Source organism: Bactrocera oleae, chromosome 3, assembly GCF_042242935.1.
Source record: "Bactrocera oleae isolate idBacOlea1 chromosome 3, idBacOlea1, whole genome shotgun sequence".
Classification (NCBI taxonomy): Eukaryota; Metazoa; Arthropoda; class Insecta; order Diptera; family Tephritidae; genus Bactrocera; species Bactrocera oleae.
Genome location: NC_091537.1, coordinates 57,956,948 through 57,973,005, shown reverse-complemented (window position 1 = coordinate 57,973,005; position 16,058 = coordinate 57,956,948).

Genomic DNA, 16,058 nt, shown 5'->3' with positions numbered 1-16,058 from the left:
AACAAAAGAGAACAACTGATTTCTGCGTTGCAACTACGGCCATAACTTTTGACATATTTGGTTTGATACGGGCGGTAAGTAGGGAAGGGAGGAATGTCGGTGACTATTTGGGCCCTTGGGATTGGTTCTTGGGGATTTATAAAATGATCTTGATAAAAAAATTTAATCCATTAGATCAAAAAAACTGTTTTTGGTTTTTCTCATGAATTTCTTGTTTACATTTTGATGATTTTGTGTGTTTAACATTCTATTCGTATTAAATTATCACCCAAAAAACACATTTTCGTGTGTTAAAATTTCTGACAAATTTATATTTGAATCATAAAAACAAAACAAAACGGTTAGTTTCGACATTAAGTGACTTTTGACTTATTGATTTTTGGGCTATCTTGTACTGAGAATAGAAAAATCTTGATAAATTGTCAGTCTTGACAAATAAGCAAGATGTTTAATTTGTCAAGAGCGCATAAGCGGGGTGTAAGAATATACATATAAGTATATAAAACCGCATGAAGTGAAGTGAAGTAGTTTTTAAGATATTTGTATTTAAAGTTCAAATACTTAACACTTTTAAGTATGTAATGTTTCTGTTTCTAAAATCATTTTAGACTTTTACAATGCACATTTCACACATTTACACTATATGTATATTCTATATATGTATATGTTTTGTCTTAAATATTGTTTCTTACCATTTGGCACACAGCCTTTCTACTAAAGAGTAAGTGTTACATGTATACATATTTTGCAAAAGAACCAAAAGAAATTTAAAAAAAGATTCCACCCCATATGTTAGGAACAAATACTCACATTTTTAGTTCGTGGTGTAGGCCTCGATTTGAAAAAATAATATATAAATAATACCGCGCTTTAAAAAAATAATCCTGGTCGATTCAATACATTTTTACTAAATAAAAGAAAGCGCTGATTTATATAAAATAATGTGATATAGATTTTACAAACAGAATGATTATCATTATTTTCAGGTGTTTGCATTAAACAAAATTTTGTTTTCAACTAATATAAATATTTTATTTTCCAAAAATGTAATAAAAATGAGCGCTGCTACCAAACCACTCCTTTTTGAAGTGAGAGTATTGCAAGAATCGACTTCGCGTAGCTAAAAATTAGAAGAAGGCTTTTGAGTGATTTTTTTAAAACCGTTTGAAGTTGTTGATGCGCTGTTAAATACTTTTATTACTGTTTTAAGTTAGTAGTTAACTTTGTGGCATGTTACTTTAAATTTAACTTAATTTTTTGGAAAAATGTGCAAGCAAGGAATAGGCACTATTATAAAATAGTATGGCGAATACCGAAATGACTATAATTTGCGAGAATAAACCAGAAAAGGAATTTCATTATAAACAGCATGGATACCATGATACGAAACTATTTGATTCGAGAGAGCGCTGTCAAAGTTCAAATTTTTTATAACATTTGTTAATGCTTCCATTTTTTGGGAGTTTGTAATTTCCACACCCCCGCTGAGTTACACAAAAGCAGAATTACCGAAGTTAGTTTTGGGTACTCGGATCCCCCGTAGGCCTATATCACCCATATTGGTACAATTTAATAGGTCGGCTTTGGAATACTGTCCCAAGATTTCGGGGATAAGATTGGTATGAGCGGATAGAAGACTACCTTCAGACCAAGAATATATGTAGATATAGCCGCAGGAATGTATGTATAGATGTATTTCCGTTTAAGATTAAAAATTTTAACTTTTCAAATTGAGGATTTTTCGATTTGAAATATATTTTGCACTCATATTTTTTACATTTAAATCCACTTACACTGAACAAATTCGATTTTACATATATATTTCCGATTATATAATGCAAAAATAGCTTTTATTCACTATTTAACTTTTTGTCGAATACTATTTGGGAAAACTTTAGTTTAGCATCCAACGATTTCAGGGTTAAGAGGGGTATGGTTGAATAGAGGAGATTATTATTGCCACTGAAAACGTATAGTTTTCGAGATATTTGCATTTTATGTTGAAAATTTCACAAATTTTATTTCACAATTTCTCGATTTATGGTTAACGTTTCTTTTATTACACACTAACACTTCACTACAATGTTTCTACATATTTAATTTATATTAAATATTTAAATATTTGCTTTAAATAAGCATTTTATTTTTACACAATTTTCGTAATATAAACAATAACAAATGGGTTCCATGTTGTCAGATAATAAGTGTTGCCATATATATATCTGACAACAGATATATATATATATATATTTTGAAAGCGAATTAAAATGAACAATAAAATAGGATTATACCCCAAATACATGAACTATAATTTTGTTCATTCCCTTCTATTGATAAATTATGGTAATGGATTGGCCAGGGTTATTTTTTGACGCGATTAAATTATGAACACCCCGTTGTTAGACCGACCAGGGTTTTATTTTTGAAGCTAAACTAAAGCCCACCCTTCTATTTATTTAAACAATAACAAAACGGTTGCATACGGACCAATAACCAGTGTTAACATACTAATTTTAATATTTTTTCCGATGGTGATTCCAAGGTAGGTTGCCTTATAAAATAATTCTCAACAAAAATAATTAAATATCTGTTTACTATGTGCTATTTGTTAGGAAAAGTTAACTTACCCATTTATTTCCAAAATAATTCGAAAATAATTAAAAATTTTTTTTTATAATTTTTGTATTAAACCGTGAATAGTATTTGAGATACAAAACGAAGAAACAAATTATGTAGAGAAAATGTTTCATGAAACCATTCAACTTGTCTAAATGTGCAATTCTAATTTAAAAATATCTGCTTTCTCAAGACGCATACCAATTATTAACTTTAGAAGCAGTACGCAATACTGCAATTTGCAAGCAAAATGATAGTCAAATGAATAAGATAAAGTGGAAGCACAACGGACTGCTTTTATAATAATTGTAGCACACTTACGGGCGCCTATTTAACAAATTGCGCTAACATTTAAATTATATAATATATGGCATTGTGCAAGAAAAACGCAGAAAAGAATACAAGCAACTAAATATATTGCACAAAAATATAGTATATTCTTAATATATGGCATTTGTATATAGAATAATTTTACTTAGCATAACTGCAAGCGCCGTGCAATAGTTAGTTTAAAGAAATCTAACAAATTGTATGCAAACAAATCACCCGCATTTGTATACATGGCAGAAAGCTGTATAAACTTTTTGATCAATGAAATGCCAATTTGCGTTAGTATCTAACACTGTGCAACACAGTTTGTATTTTATATTTCATTTTCCGCTTGCCTGCCAACTGTCATTGCTTGCTGCCGCAAAGCTTTTGAAGTTAGCAGTGTCATTGCATTGCGCAAAGAAAGTTTTGTAGAATACTTTTTAGCTTGCAGCAACGGCGCTTATAACTTTTGTAAAAGATTTATATATCGCCAGCCACCGTTGAAAAATACGTACTGAGCGCACATACACATTACTCATACGCCACGTGCAACAGTTGCCTGAAGTTTCATATTGCACGTGATGCGCTTTTTGGAAAGCGATGGTACTTAAAATTGTAGTTGTAGTTGTAGTTGTTGTTGTTATTGCTCCAGCTGATGTTATATTTGTTCTTGTTGATACTAAAAGTATGATATTATTGTGCTTGTCGTTACTATTTCAAAGTAGTTTGCGTTGCTACGCGTTACGTTTTTAAGTTTCTTCAAGATTTTCACACATATATTCTCCACGTTCACTTATTCAACACCTGTAGCAGCTCGTGTTTGCTCTGCTCAGCTGCATTTGTATTATCAATTCAATCAGCTGCAACCAAATGCAATTTGTGTTCCCTTGAACGAGTTCATCTATTTAAATTATATGGTAGATATAATACATACATATATATATATGTATGTACACACATGCATACATGCATGCATATTGTTGCCCGTTGGTTATGATTTTATGAGGGATCAGGCTTTTCCAGCTGAGCTCTAAGCTACCGGGGGGGTCGGCAGGTCGCGGATAGCCGGACGGCCTGTAGTAGCAGGTTAATTGCGAAATAAATAACAACGAATAAGCAATCCCCGACGAAGAGCGGCAGGAGTGGAGGATGCGATATAAAAGCCAGCTAAGCCGATGAAACTCCTGCGACAGAGGTGAGCCGATACCGCCTCTCTAAAATAGGTGTCCCCCACACCATGCATGGGCGTGATGAGTAATACAAAAATCCAGGCGCGACGGACTCACAATGAGCGGGTTCCTGGTCAGCGTCTGTCCACCATGTTAGGTGCGGCTGTAACTACGACCGGTCCATACCGGGGAGCACGGGGAGTCCCACGAAATATCATCAGCTGTATACCGCTGGTGTTGTGGAGAGGGTGATGTGAGCTTGCTCTGCCGAAGTTTTAGTCACGATGTGAATCAGTAACCTTCGGGCCTTGGTCAGGAAGTATCCATTGGGCGCAGAACTAGTAGACTGCGTTGCTCCGGGCGAGCGCTGGTTCGTCCGTGTATTCCGGAACTGGTAAAGCGAAGGACAGGCCTCAGGGAACCGGGGTAGGGGAATCGTCTCTGAGGGTATACCCGTTAATGTCTATTTCGGCCCGCCCCCCTGCACACGATGCGCTGGTAAAACTGATTAATGGAGACAATAAATGGAAAAACAAACAACAAAAACAACAATAGCAGCAACAAAAACAGCGGTACCCTTGGCAGCTCTCTTCGGAAGACGTCGATACCGAATGATCCCCATGTGGAGCAGCTGGTAAATGGCGCAGATAGAACTGCTAGTACGAGCGACCTCTCAGAAGCAGATCCCTTTAAGAAGGCTTCGCGTCTGGCCAGATCTCCCGTAAAGGTGCTTTCTACGGATAGACCCACGCGCGCAAAATCGTCACCACCGACGCTACAGGAGGGATCCACGATCGCGGTAAAGAAGGGGCAAACCAAACGGGAACATATACACGAATTGGGAGAAATGATCCAAAAATTAGCGGATATGATGCGGCCGCCACAGCGTTCCATCAACAATGCCATGAGAGAATTGCTGAGCACAATCTCAAAGCTCCAAGCATGTGCGCAAGAGGATCACATAAGACAAAGAGAATCTAATCGAATTGTAGCAAGCCAGCATACGGTTGTTGAAGAAACGCCAAAAAGGCCACGAGAGAACAACCAAATAAACAGAAAGACGCCACCAAAAAGGACCAAAACCTTCTACGAAGAGCGGACGGGGAAAACGGTGGTTAACAAGAGTTGCGAGGAAGAAAAGAGCAATAGTAAATGCTCAAGAACGGAGTCGTCAACAGAAGAGGACTGGACCACACTCCACCGGAAAGAGCAAAAGAAGAAAAATAAAAAGAATGCAAACCCCGCACCAAGCATAGGGCCTAATGCAATTGTCATTGCAAAAAAGGGTGATATGGCGTACGCTGACATACTCCGAGCAGTAAAAAATAACGGAACATTGCAAGAACTTGGCAAAAACGTGGCCCGAGTAAAGAAGACAGCCAAAGGAGAGATTTTGCTTGAACTAAAGAAGACAAACAGGAAGCACTGAAGGATACAAGGAGGACATAGGAAAAATACTAGGTGACCAGGCGCAAATTAAAACACTGCAACAGGAGACAACAATTCAAATTAAAGAGCTTAGTCTTTTTAACGACACTTCAATAAAAAGCATCAGAGCGGCCTACGCAGGCACCCAAAAAGCAGTGATAAATCTTCCGGTGCAAGAAGCAAAATATCTATTGCAGGCGCAACCGATAAAGATCGGCTGGACAGTATGCAGAATAAGAGAAAAGCCACAACTGAGGAAATGTTTTAGATGCTTGGAATATGGCGAAAGCATGCAACAATACGGAAGACAGGAGTCAGTGCTGTATTAAATGCGGAGAAGCGGGCCACCGGACCAAAACTTGTACTAACAAACCCTTTTGTACTGCGTGCAAAAACAGTGGGAGAACGAACACTGACCACCAAATAGGAAGCCGAAGATGCCCCATCTACACAGCAGCATGTAGTCAAACTAAGAAGTGAAGATCCTGCAAATAAACTTGAACCACTGCAAGGCAGCTCAGGATCTCTTAACGCAAACGGACTATGAAAACAATATTGACGTAGCAATAATTTGTGAACAATATAAAAATAAAGGCACTAAAGGCACATGGATCTCAGATACCACCAATAAGGTTGCAATATGGGCATGTGGAGATAAAGCGATACAAGATAAACCACTCACGCAAAATGCATACTTCACACGAGGTAAAATATGTGGAATTTATTTTTCAGTTGCTACATACCGCCAAGTCTATCGCATACTGACTATGAAAAAATACTGGACGAAGTTGTGAAAGAAGCAATGACCACCACACCTAACATAATTGCAGGGGACTTTAATGCCTGGGCTCTAGAATGGGGAAGCAGAGCCACTAACCCCAGAGGCAGTACCATTGCTCAAAGCCTTCGGTATGCTAGACGTTGTACTGTTGAACACAGGGACAAAAAACACTTTTGAGAAGAATGGACGTGGCTCCATTATTGATATATCTTTTGCCAGCAGATCGTTATTGCGATCAACAGACTGGCGGGTGTCTGACACATATACCCAGAGTGATCATCTGGCAATAATGATAAATATCAACAAGGACATGGAACGGCCAAGAAGGAACCTCTGCCAACAAAAAGTACAGGCCAAAGGATGGAGGATCGAAACACTGGACGAGGATGTTTTCCAATTTATTCTTAACGAAAACGTCAATGAAACTAATGACGTAGACCAACAGGTCAAACTTCTGGTTCATCATATTACTAAAGCTTGCGATGCCGCCATGATCAAAAAGAAACATACTTCTCGGAGAAAGCCGGCATATTGGTGGACCAGTGAAATCGAAATAGTGAGAAGCGATTGTCACAAAGAACGGCGCCTATGTCAGCGGAACCAAGGAAGAGGCGAATATACGGTACTCCGTGACATTTTCAAGAAAAAACGAAGCAAGCTTAAAAAGGCGATAAAACAGAGCAAAAATGCCTGCTTCAAAGCTCTATGTGACAAAGTAGACGAGAACCCCTGGGGCGAAGCGTATAAAATCGTAATGTCAAGGTTTGGAGGGGGCAAAGGACCTGTCCATCATTACTCTAAAAGGTAGTTGAAACACTGTTTCTACACAAAACCAAGAAAGTAGAGCTCTAAGCCTTGAAGAGCCAGAAGCCACAGATGCGCCAGAGGTCAATGATATGGAAGTACTACAAGCGGTGGAGCGGTTCGGAAATTCTAAAGCGCCAGGACTAGATGGTATTCCGAACAGGGCTCTGAAACTCGCAGTAAAACTTAACACAAATCCATTCACGGCGTTATATACACGATGCTTGCGAGAAGGTGTCTTCCCAAAGATATGGAAAATGCAACGGCTCGTACTTCTGCAGAAGACGAACAAACCACCAGGGGAACCGAGCTCTTATCGACCACTCTGCACGATCGATACAATGGGAAAAATCCTGGAGCGACTAATCTGCGCCCGCTTAGAAGATCACCTGGAAAGGGAAACTTGCAGCCTATCCGACAACGAATATGGTTTGTGCAAGAAAAACGCAGAAAAGAATACAAGCAACTAAATATATTGCACAAAAATATAGTATTTTCTTAATATATGGCATTTGTATATAGAATAATTTTACTTAGCATAACTGCAAGCGCCGTGCAATAGTTAGTTTAAAGAAATCTAACAAATTGTATGCAAACAAATCACCCGCATTTGTATACATGGCAGAAAGCTGTATAAACTTTTTGATCAATGAAATGCCAATTTGCGTTAGTATCTAACACTGTGCAACACAGTTTGTATTTTATATTTCATTTTCCGCTTGCCTGCCAACTGTCATTGCTTGCTGCCGCAAAGCTTTTGAAGTTAGCAGTGTCATTGCATTGCGCAAAGAAAGTTTTGTAGAATACTTTTTAGCTTGCAGCAACGGCGCTTATAACTTTTGTAAAAGATTTATATATCGCCAGCCACCGTTGAAAAATACGTACTGAGCGCACATACACATTACTCATACGCCACGTGCAACAGTTGCCTGAAGTTTCATATTGCACGTGATGCGCTTTTTGGAAAGCGATGGTACTTAAAATTGTAGTTGTAGTTGTAGTTGTTGTTGTTATTGCTCCAGCTGATGTTATATTTGTTCTTGTTGATACTAAAAGTATGATATTATTGTGCTTGTCGTTACTATTTCAAAGTAGTTTGCGTTGCTACGCGTTACGTTTTTAAGTTTCTTCAAGATTTTCACACATATATTCTCCACGTTCACTTATTCAACACCTGTAGCAGCTCGTGTTTGCTCTGCTCAGCTGCATTTGTATTATCAATTCAATCAGCTGCAACCAAATGCAATTTGTGTTCCCTTGAACGAGTTCATCTATTTAAATTATATGGTAGATATAATACATACATATATATATATGTATGTACACACATGCATACATGCATGCATATTGTTGCCCGTTGGTTATGATTTTATGAGGGATCAGGCTTTTCCAGCTGAGCTCTAAGCTACCGGGGGGGTCGGCAGGTCGCGGATAGCCGGACGGCCTGTAGTAGCAGGTTAATTGCGAAATAAGTAACAACGAATAAGCAATCCCGACGAAGAGCGGCAGGAGTGGAGGATGCGATATAAAAGCCAGCTAAGCCGATGAAACTCCTGCGACAGAGGTGAGCCGATACCGCCTCTCTAAAATAGGTGTTCCCCACACCATGCATGGGCGTGATGAGTAATACAAAAATCCAGGCGCGACGGACTCACAATGAGCGGGTTCCTGGTCAGCGTCTGTCCACCATGTTAGGTGCGGCTGTAACTACGACCGGTCCATACCGGGGAGCACGGGGAGTCCCACGAAATATCATCAGCTGTATACCGCTGGTGTTGTGGAGAGGGTGATGTGAGCTTGCTCTGCCGAAGTTTTAGTCACGATGTGAATCAGTAACCTTCGGGCCTTGGTCAGGAAGTATCCATTGGGCGCAGAACTAGTAGACTGCGTTGCTCCGGGCGAGCGCTGGTTCGTCCGTGTATTCCGGAACTGGTAAAGCGAAGGACAGGCCTCAGGGAACCGGGGTAGGGGAATCGTCTCTGAGGGTATACCCGTTAATGTCTATTTCGGCCCGCCCCCCTGCACACGATGCGCTGGTAAAACTGATTAATGGAGACAATAAATGGAAAAACAAACAACAAAAACAACAATAGCAGCAACAAAAACAGCGGTACCCTTGGCAGCTCTCTTCGGAAGACGTCGATACCGAATGATCCCCATGTGGAGCAGCTGGTAAATGGCGCAGATAGAACTGCTAGTACGAGCGACCTCTCAGAAGCAGATCCCTTTAAGAAGGCTTCGCGTCTGGCCAGATCTCCCGTAAAGGTGCTTTCTACGGATAGACCCACGCGCGCAAAATCGTCACCACCGACGCTACAGGAGGGATCCACGATCGCGGTAAAGAAGGGGCAAACCAAACGGGAACATATACACGAATTGGGAGAAATGATCCAAAAATTAGCGGATATGATGCGGCCGCCACAGCGTTCCATCAACAATGCCATGAGAGAATTGCTGAGCACAATCTCAAAGCTCCAAGCATGTGCGCAAGAGGATCACATAAGACAAAGAGAATCTAATCGAATTGTAGCAAGCCAGCATACGGTTGTTGAAGAAACGCCAAAAAGGCCACGAGAGAACAACCAAATAAACAGAAAGACGCCACCAAAAAGGACCAAAACCTTCTACGAAGAGCGGACGGGGAAAACGGTGGTTAACAAGAGTTGCGAGGAAGAAAAGAGCAATAGTAAATGCTCAAGAACGGAGTCGCCAACAGAAGAGGACTGGACCACACTCCACCGGAAAGAGCAAAAGAAGAAAAATAAAAAGAATGCAAACCCCGCACCAAGCATAGGGCCTAATGCAATTGTCATTGCAAAAAAGGGTGATATGGCGTACGCTGACATACTCCGAGCAGTAAAAAATAACGGAACATTGCAAGAACTTGGCAAAAACGTGGCCCGAGTAAAGAAGACAGCCAAAGGAGAGATTTTGCTTGAACTAAAGAAGACAAACAGGAAGCACTGAAGGATACAAGGAGGACATAGGAAAAATACTAGGTGACCAGGCGCAAATTAAAACACTGCAACAGGAGACAACAATTCAAATTAAAGAGCTTAGTCTTTTTAACGACACTTCAATAAAAAGCATCAGAGCGGCCTACGCAGGCACCCAAAAAGCAGTAATAAATCTTCCGGTGCAAGAAGCAAAATATCTATTGCAGGCGCAACCGATAAAGATCGGCTGGACAGTATGCAGAATAAGAGAAAAGCCACAACTGAGGAAATGTTTTAGATGCTTGGAATACGGCGAAAGCATGCAACAATACGGAAGACAGGAGTCAGTGCTGTATTAAATGCGGAGAAGCGGGCCACCGGACCAAAACTTGTACTAACAAACCCTTTTGTACTGCGTGCAAAAACAGTGGGAGAACGAACACTGACCACCAAATAGGAAGCCGAAGATGCCCCATCTACACAGCAGCATGTAGTCAAACTAAGAAGTGAAGATCCTGCAAATAAGCTTGAACCACTGCAAGGCAGCTCAGGATCTCTTAACGCAAACGGACTATGAAAACAATATTGACGTAGCAATAATTTGTGAACAATATAAAAATAAAGGCACTAAAGGCACATGGATCTCAGATACCACCAATAAGGTTGCAATATGGGCATGTGGAGATAAAGTGATACAAGATAAACCACTCACGCAAAATGCATACTTCACACGAGGTAAAATATGTGGAATTTATTTTTCAGTTGCTACATACCGCCAAGTCTATCGCATACTGACTATGAAAAAATACTGGACGAAGTTGTGAAAGAAGCAATGACCACCACACCTAACATAATTGCAGGGGACTTTAATGTCTGGGCTCTAGAATGGGAAAGCAGAGCCACTAACCCCAGAGGCAGTACCATTGCTCAAAGCCTTCGGTATGCTAGACGTTGTACTGTTGAACACAGGGACAAAAAACACTTTTGAGAAGAATGGACGTGGCTCCATTATTGATATATCTTTTGCCAGCAGATCGTTATTGCGATCAACAGACTGGCGGGTGTCTGACACATATACCCAGAGTGATCATCTGGCAATAATGATAAATATCAACAAGGACATGGAACGGCCAAGAAGGAACCTCTGCCAACAAAAAGTACAGGCCAAAGGATGGAGGATCGAAACACTGGACGAGGATGTTTTCCAATTTATTCTTAACGAAAACGTCAATGAAACTAATGACGTAGACCAACAGGTCAAACTTCTGGTTCATCATATTACTAAAGCTTGCGATGCCGCCATGATCAAAAAGAAACATACTTCTCGGAGAAAGCCGGCATATTGGTGGACCAGTGAAATCGAAATAGTGAGAAGCGATTGTCACAAAGAACGGCGCCTATGTCAGCGGAACCAAGGAAGAGGCGAATATACGGTACTCCGTGACATTTTCAAGAAAAAACGAAGCAAGCTTAAAAAGGCGATAAAACAGAGCAAAAATGCCTGCTTCAAAGCTCTATGTGACAAAGTAGACGAGAACCCCTGGGGCGAAGCGTATAAAATCGTAATGTCAAGGTTTGGAGGGGGCAAAGGACCTGTCCATCATTACTCTAAAAGGTAGTTGAAACACTGTTTCTACACAAAACCAAGAAAGTAGAGCTCTAAGCCTTGAAGAGCCAGAAGCCACAGATGCGCCAGAGGTCAATGATATGGAAGTACTACAAGCGGTGGAGCGGTTCGGAAATTCTAAAGCGCCAGGACTAGATGGTATTCCGAACAGGGCTCTGAAACTCGCAGTAAAACTTAACACAAATCCATTCACGGCGTTATATACACGATGCTTGCGAGAAGGTGTCTTCCCAAAGATATGGAAAATGCAACGGCTCGTACTTCTGCAGAAGACGAACAAACCACCAGGGGAACCGAGCTCTTATCGACCACTCTGCACGATCGATACAATGGGAAAAATCCTGGAGCGACTAATCTGCGCCCGCTTAGAAGATCACCTGGAAAGGGAAACTTGCAGCCTATCCGACAACGAATATGGTTTTCGCAGAAAAAGCTCAACCGTTGATGCAATCAAGAAGCTGACAGAGATAGCAGAAAAAGCTATTGAAGGAGATAGGTGGATGTACGGCAAAAAGCAATACTGCGCTGTCTTTACTCTTGATGTAAAAAACGCGTTTAATTCGGCCAGCTGGCCCCATATACTGCAAGCACTAGAAAACAAGAGAACACCATTTTATCTGCTGAAAATCATAAAAATCAGCATTGGTAGAACGCAAAGAGGAAAGACAAGCCAGCACACAAGAATGGCAGAATCGCTGGGACGCATCAGTCAAGGGGAGATGGACGCACCGATTAATTGGTAATGTACAAGCATGGGTGGAAAGAAAACATGGAGAAACTGACTTCTATATGACGCAGTTCCTAACAGGGCATTGGTGTTTCCGAGAGTACTTGCATAAATACGGACATGACAATGGAGTCGCTTGCTCCTTTTGTGGTATCAGTAACGAAAATGCAATGCATATCTTTCTTTTTTACTGCCCAAAATTTTCAAAAGAAAGACAGAATCTGGAGAAAGAAGTGGCAGACGAAATAACTCCAGATAATATAGTGCCTTATATGTTGGAATCGAGACATGTATGGAGCATTATGAAAAAGACGACAGCTCTAATAATCCAAGAGCTGAGAAGAGCCGAAAGACAGAGAAGCAGTGAAGCTTGAGCCGCGAATAGCGAACAAATGACGTGAGCCAAAAGGCTAAGCTGACCCTGCGATGAAATGCCTAACGGCGGTAAAGCAGGGTCTTTCACCAAAGCTGCAGGTGACGGAGTTCAGGCTTTAGTACGCAGGCGTACTGCGCCGCAAGTCCAACTTGGGACGATACTCCTGACTGGGCGTGGTCCCAAAAGAGGTGTACCCCTTAGCAGCCAATACGAATCGTGCATACTGCATACTAATAAATATCGGTATATATGTATGATCCCCCCTCCGACAACAAAAAAAAAAAAAAATGCATATTGTACAAATATGAATGTATATGCTTACACATATATGAATCCTCGCTCATTTGACATTTGGCGCAGGCAAATAAACTTTATAGTTCTTTTCACTTTTCTTACTTGTTTGCTTATATGCTTGTTTTTATGCTTTTTTGTGAAAATTTCACACTTCATTACGTTTGCGCCTGTGTGTGTGCGTCAATGCAGTTGATTGTCTTAGAACTTTCTACTAAATTTTGACACGTCAAGCTACTTAGGATTGGTATAAAAAAATTTATTAGGAGTGAACCTAAGCTCCCGCTGTTTGTCAGTACATGACTCCAGCAGTTAGTGGTGATCAATTTTAATATGTCCAAAGCGTGATAAACTGAATCTAGACATTTGAAAAAGAAATTGCATTTCCACATTAATGACTTTGTTTATGTGTCATATTCTTTTGGTTGTGCAAATATGTCCAATTTTTTGCCAAATAATCGCCATTTGCGGGAAGGGTTGATTTTCTTCTTTCAGTCAAAGAAATTGGCAGCTGAAGCACATCGAAAATTCCAAAAAGATAATCTTGGTGAGGAACTCCCTAAGTGAAAAAACGTGCATGTACATGTACATATATATAAATTTTAGCCAAAAAAATTATTCTAAGAAGTAAACTTAGTTTGTAACATTGTATAAGCCTACAAGTAGCCAAAGAATCAGCTGTTTTCCTATGTGTGTGAAACAGCCGTGATCACCTGATCGAATCTGCCTTTTTTTTGACACAGAGATGTAAATAAAAAGATGGTATTGTAGTTTAACAACTTGTTTGTGAACATGCATTTGTAATGGAGAATATTAATAAAAACTTTCAAGAATATTTTCGAAACAAAAGATTATTATATATTTATTGCTTTTCCTCACAATCTCTGAGGTTGCAATATAGGTGCGTTACCGATCATTTTTGGGTGTTCGGTTCCCCAGGAGAAATATATTCACCCATATAATTGTTGAAGTAGCTGTAAACATGTGCAGTGTGCATAGTGAAAAGTGCTCCGTAATATCTGAAAATATTACATCAATCGCATATATAAAAGTGAAAGAATATTAAATTAATGCCTCATATAAGTTTCCTTAAAAGAAAATAATAATTCTTATAAGAAAATATAAACCATGATTGAATTTCGTATAACAAAGAAAGGTGTGTGCGACGTAATATTGTGTGGTGTAATAATAAAAAGCATAACAAACATTAACATTGATTGTGAATTAGACATCATAGAGTGAATGAATGCATTGATAATACACGAAAATAAAAAATTACTCCGGAATTATTTGGAACATATCTTTTTTCCTGTATCGTGTACTTACAAAATGCCACCCAAAAAAGTAAATACAACACAACAGATTTGTGGTTATTGCTCAGACATAATCCGGGATAAAACGCAGCCAAGTATTCAGTGTGCGGCTTGTCGACGTTGGGTTCACTCAAAGTGCACCAACCTTTCATCCGATGAGTTTAAATCCATCGCCAACAGCATTAAGAAAAAAGAAACAGTTTGGAACTGTGACTCATGTGCAAGTGACATTAGTGTAAGTAACATACTGTCAAAACGTCTCGCTATCAAATCAATGTTCTGCCCTGGATGACAGACTTACATCAGTTGAAGACAAGCTAAACGTAGATATGAGGCTGCCTACCAGCCAGGAAGAGTTTTTCACTGAACTGTCGGAACGAAAACGCCGTGAAACCAACGTGATTGCCCTAAATATTCCTGAGTCTGATAAAGCTGCTGGAAAGGACCGTTTAGAGGATGACAGAACAAAGTTAGTCACAGCTTTGCCTCCCAGTCTCAAGGATGAGGCCACTGAACTCAAGTTACGTAGACTGGGTCGTCCTACACCTGGACGTACACGTCCTCTTCACATTACCACCCGCTCAGCAGCCGATGCACTTTCCATTATCAAATTCAGACCAACAGACGAAAACTCAGGTTTTATTTTCAAGACTGATCTAACTCCCTCTCAACAACTTCATCTGAAAAATTTGCGTCAAGAGCTTGATTCAATCGTGAAGAGTGGTGATGACAGTAACAAGATACATAAAATCAGGTACATGAATCAGGTTCATTAATATTAATTATTTGATTTGAACAAAAAAGAAATAAATATAAAAAATGAGGTACAATTCAGGAACAATAACAACAATCAAAACAATCTACTAAGTAATAACTAATATTTACAAAATATTCTAAATCACCGTTACACAATAATATATTTGATAAAATTGGAAACATTTAATAATACTTCAATACAATAAATAATAATTTAAATAATACTCTGTAAATCTAATCTTTAGGAATTAAAACAATCTCTTATAAATTTTAAAACATAACATAACATAATATGACAGTCATAGCTGAAAAAACTTGTTCAAAAACTGATGTAAACAAACATATGCGTGTGAGTTTGCATCTCACTTTAACACATGGGTATTCGGAATTGATTCACTATATATCTATACTGCTCACTCTCATGTCTTTTTCTGAGTCATTGCTGACCATAAATCCGTCATAGCTAAAAATTGTCAGTTATGACTGAAACGCTATCAGAAGTGAAAAATTCTTTTGCGAAGTAGATAATATAATTTTTATCTCTTTAATAAATTTCAAACTTTTAATCAAAATTAGTTATAATAATATACTTAAATATAAAAAGGAATGCAACAAAAAATATAATAATATATGAAAAAATCTTTTCACTTGATGCCATCTCCTTCTTTCAATAGCTCTGCGTACGTCTTTCTCCAATCAGTGGATAGTTCTGAATTTAAAAATGCAAATGTAAATTAACAGTACTGACATATCAAATGTGAGTGTATTGGTGAACCCATCAGCAGTTTCTTGTAGGGTACGTTTATGCTAATTATGGGATGTAAACAAATTGTCAACTGACATTTAGGGCTGGCAAAATATGTCTTCTAATAATATCGATTAAACTAGAGCAGGCACCGATTATAATGAGTGGAAAGTAAGT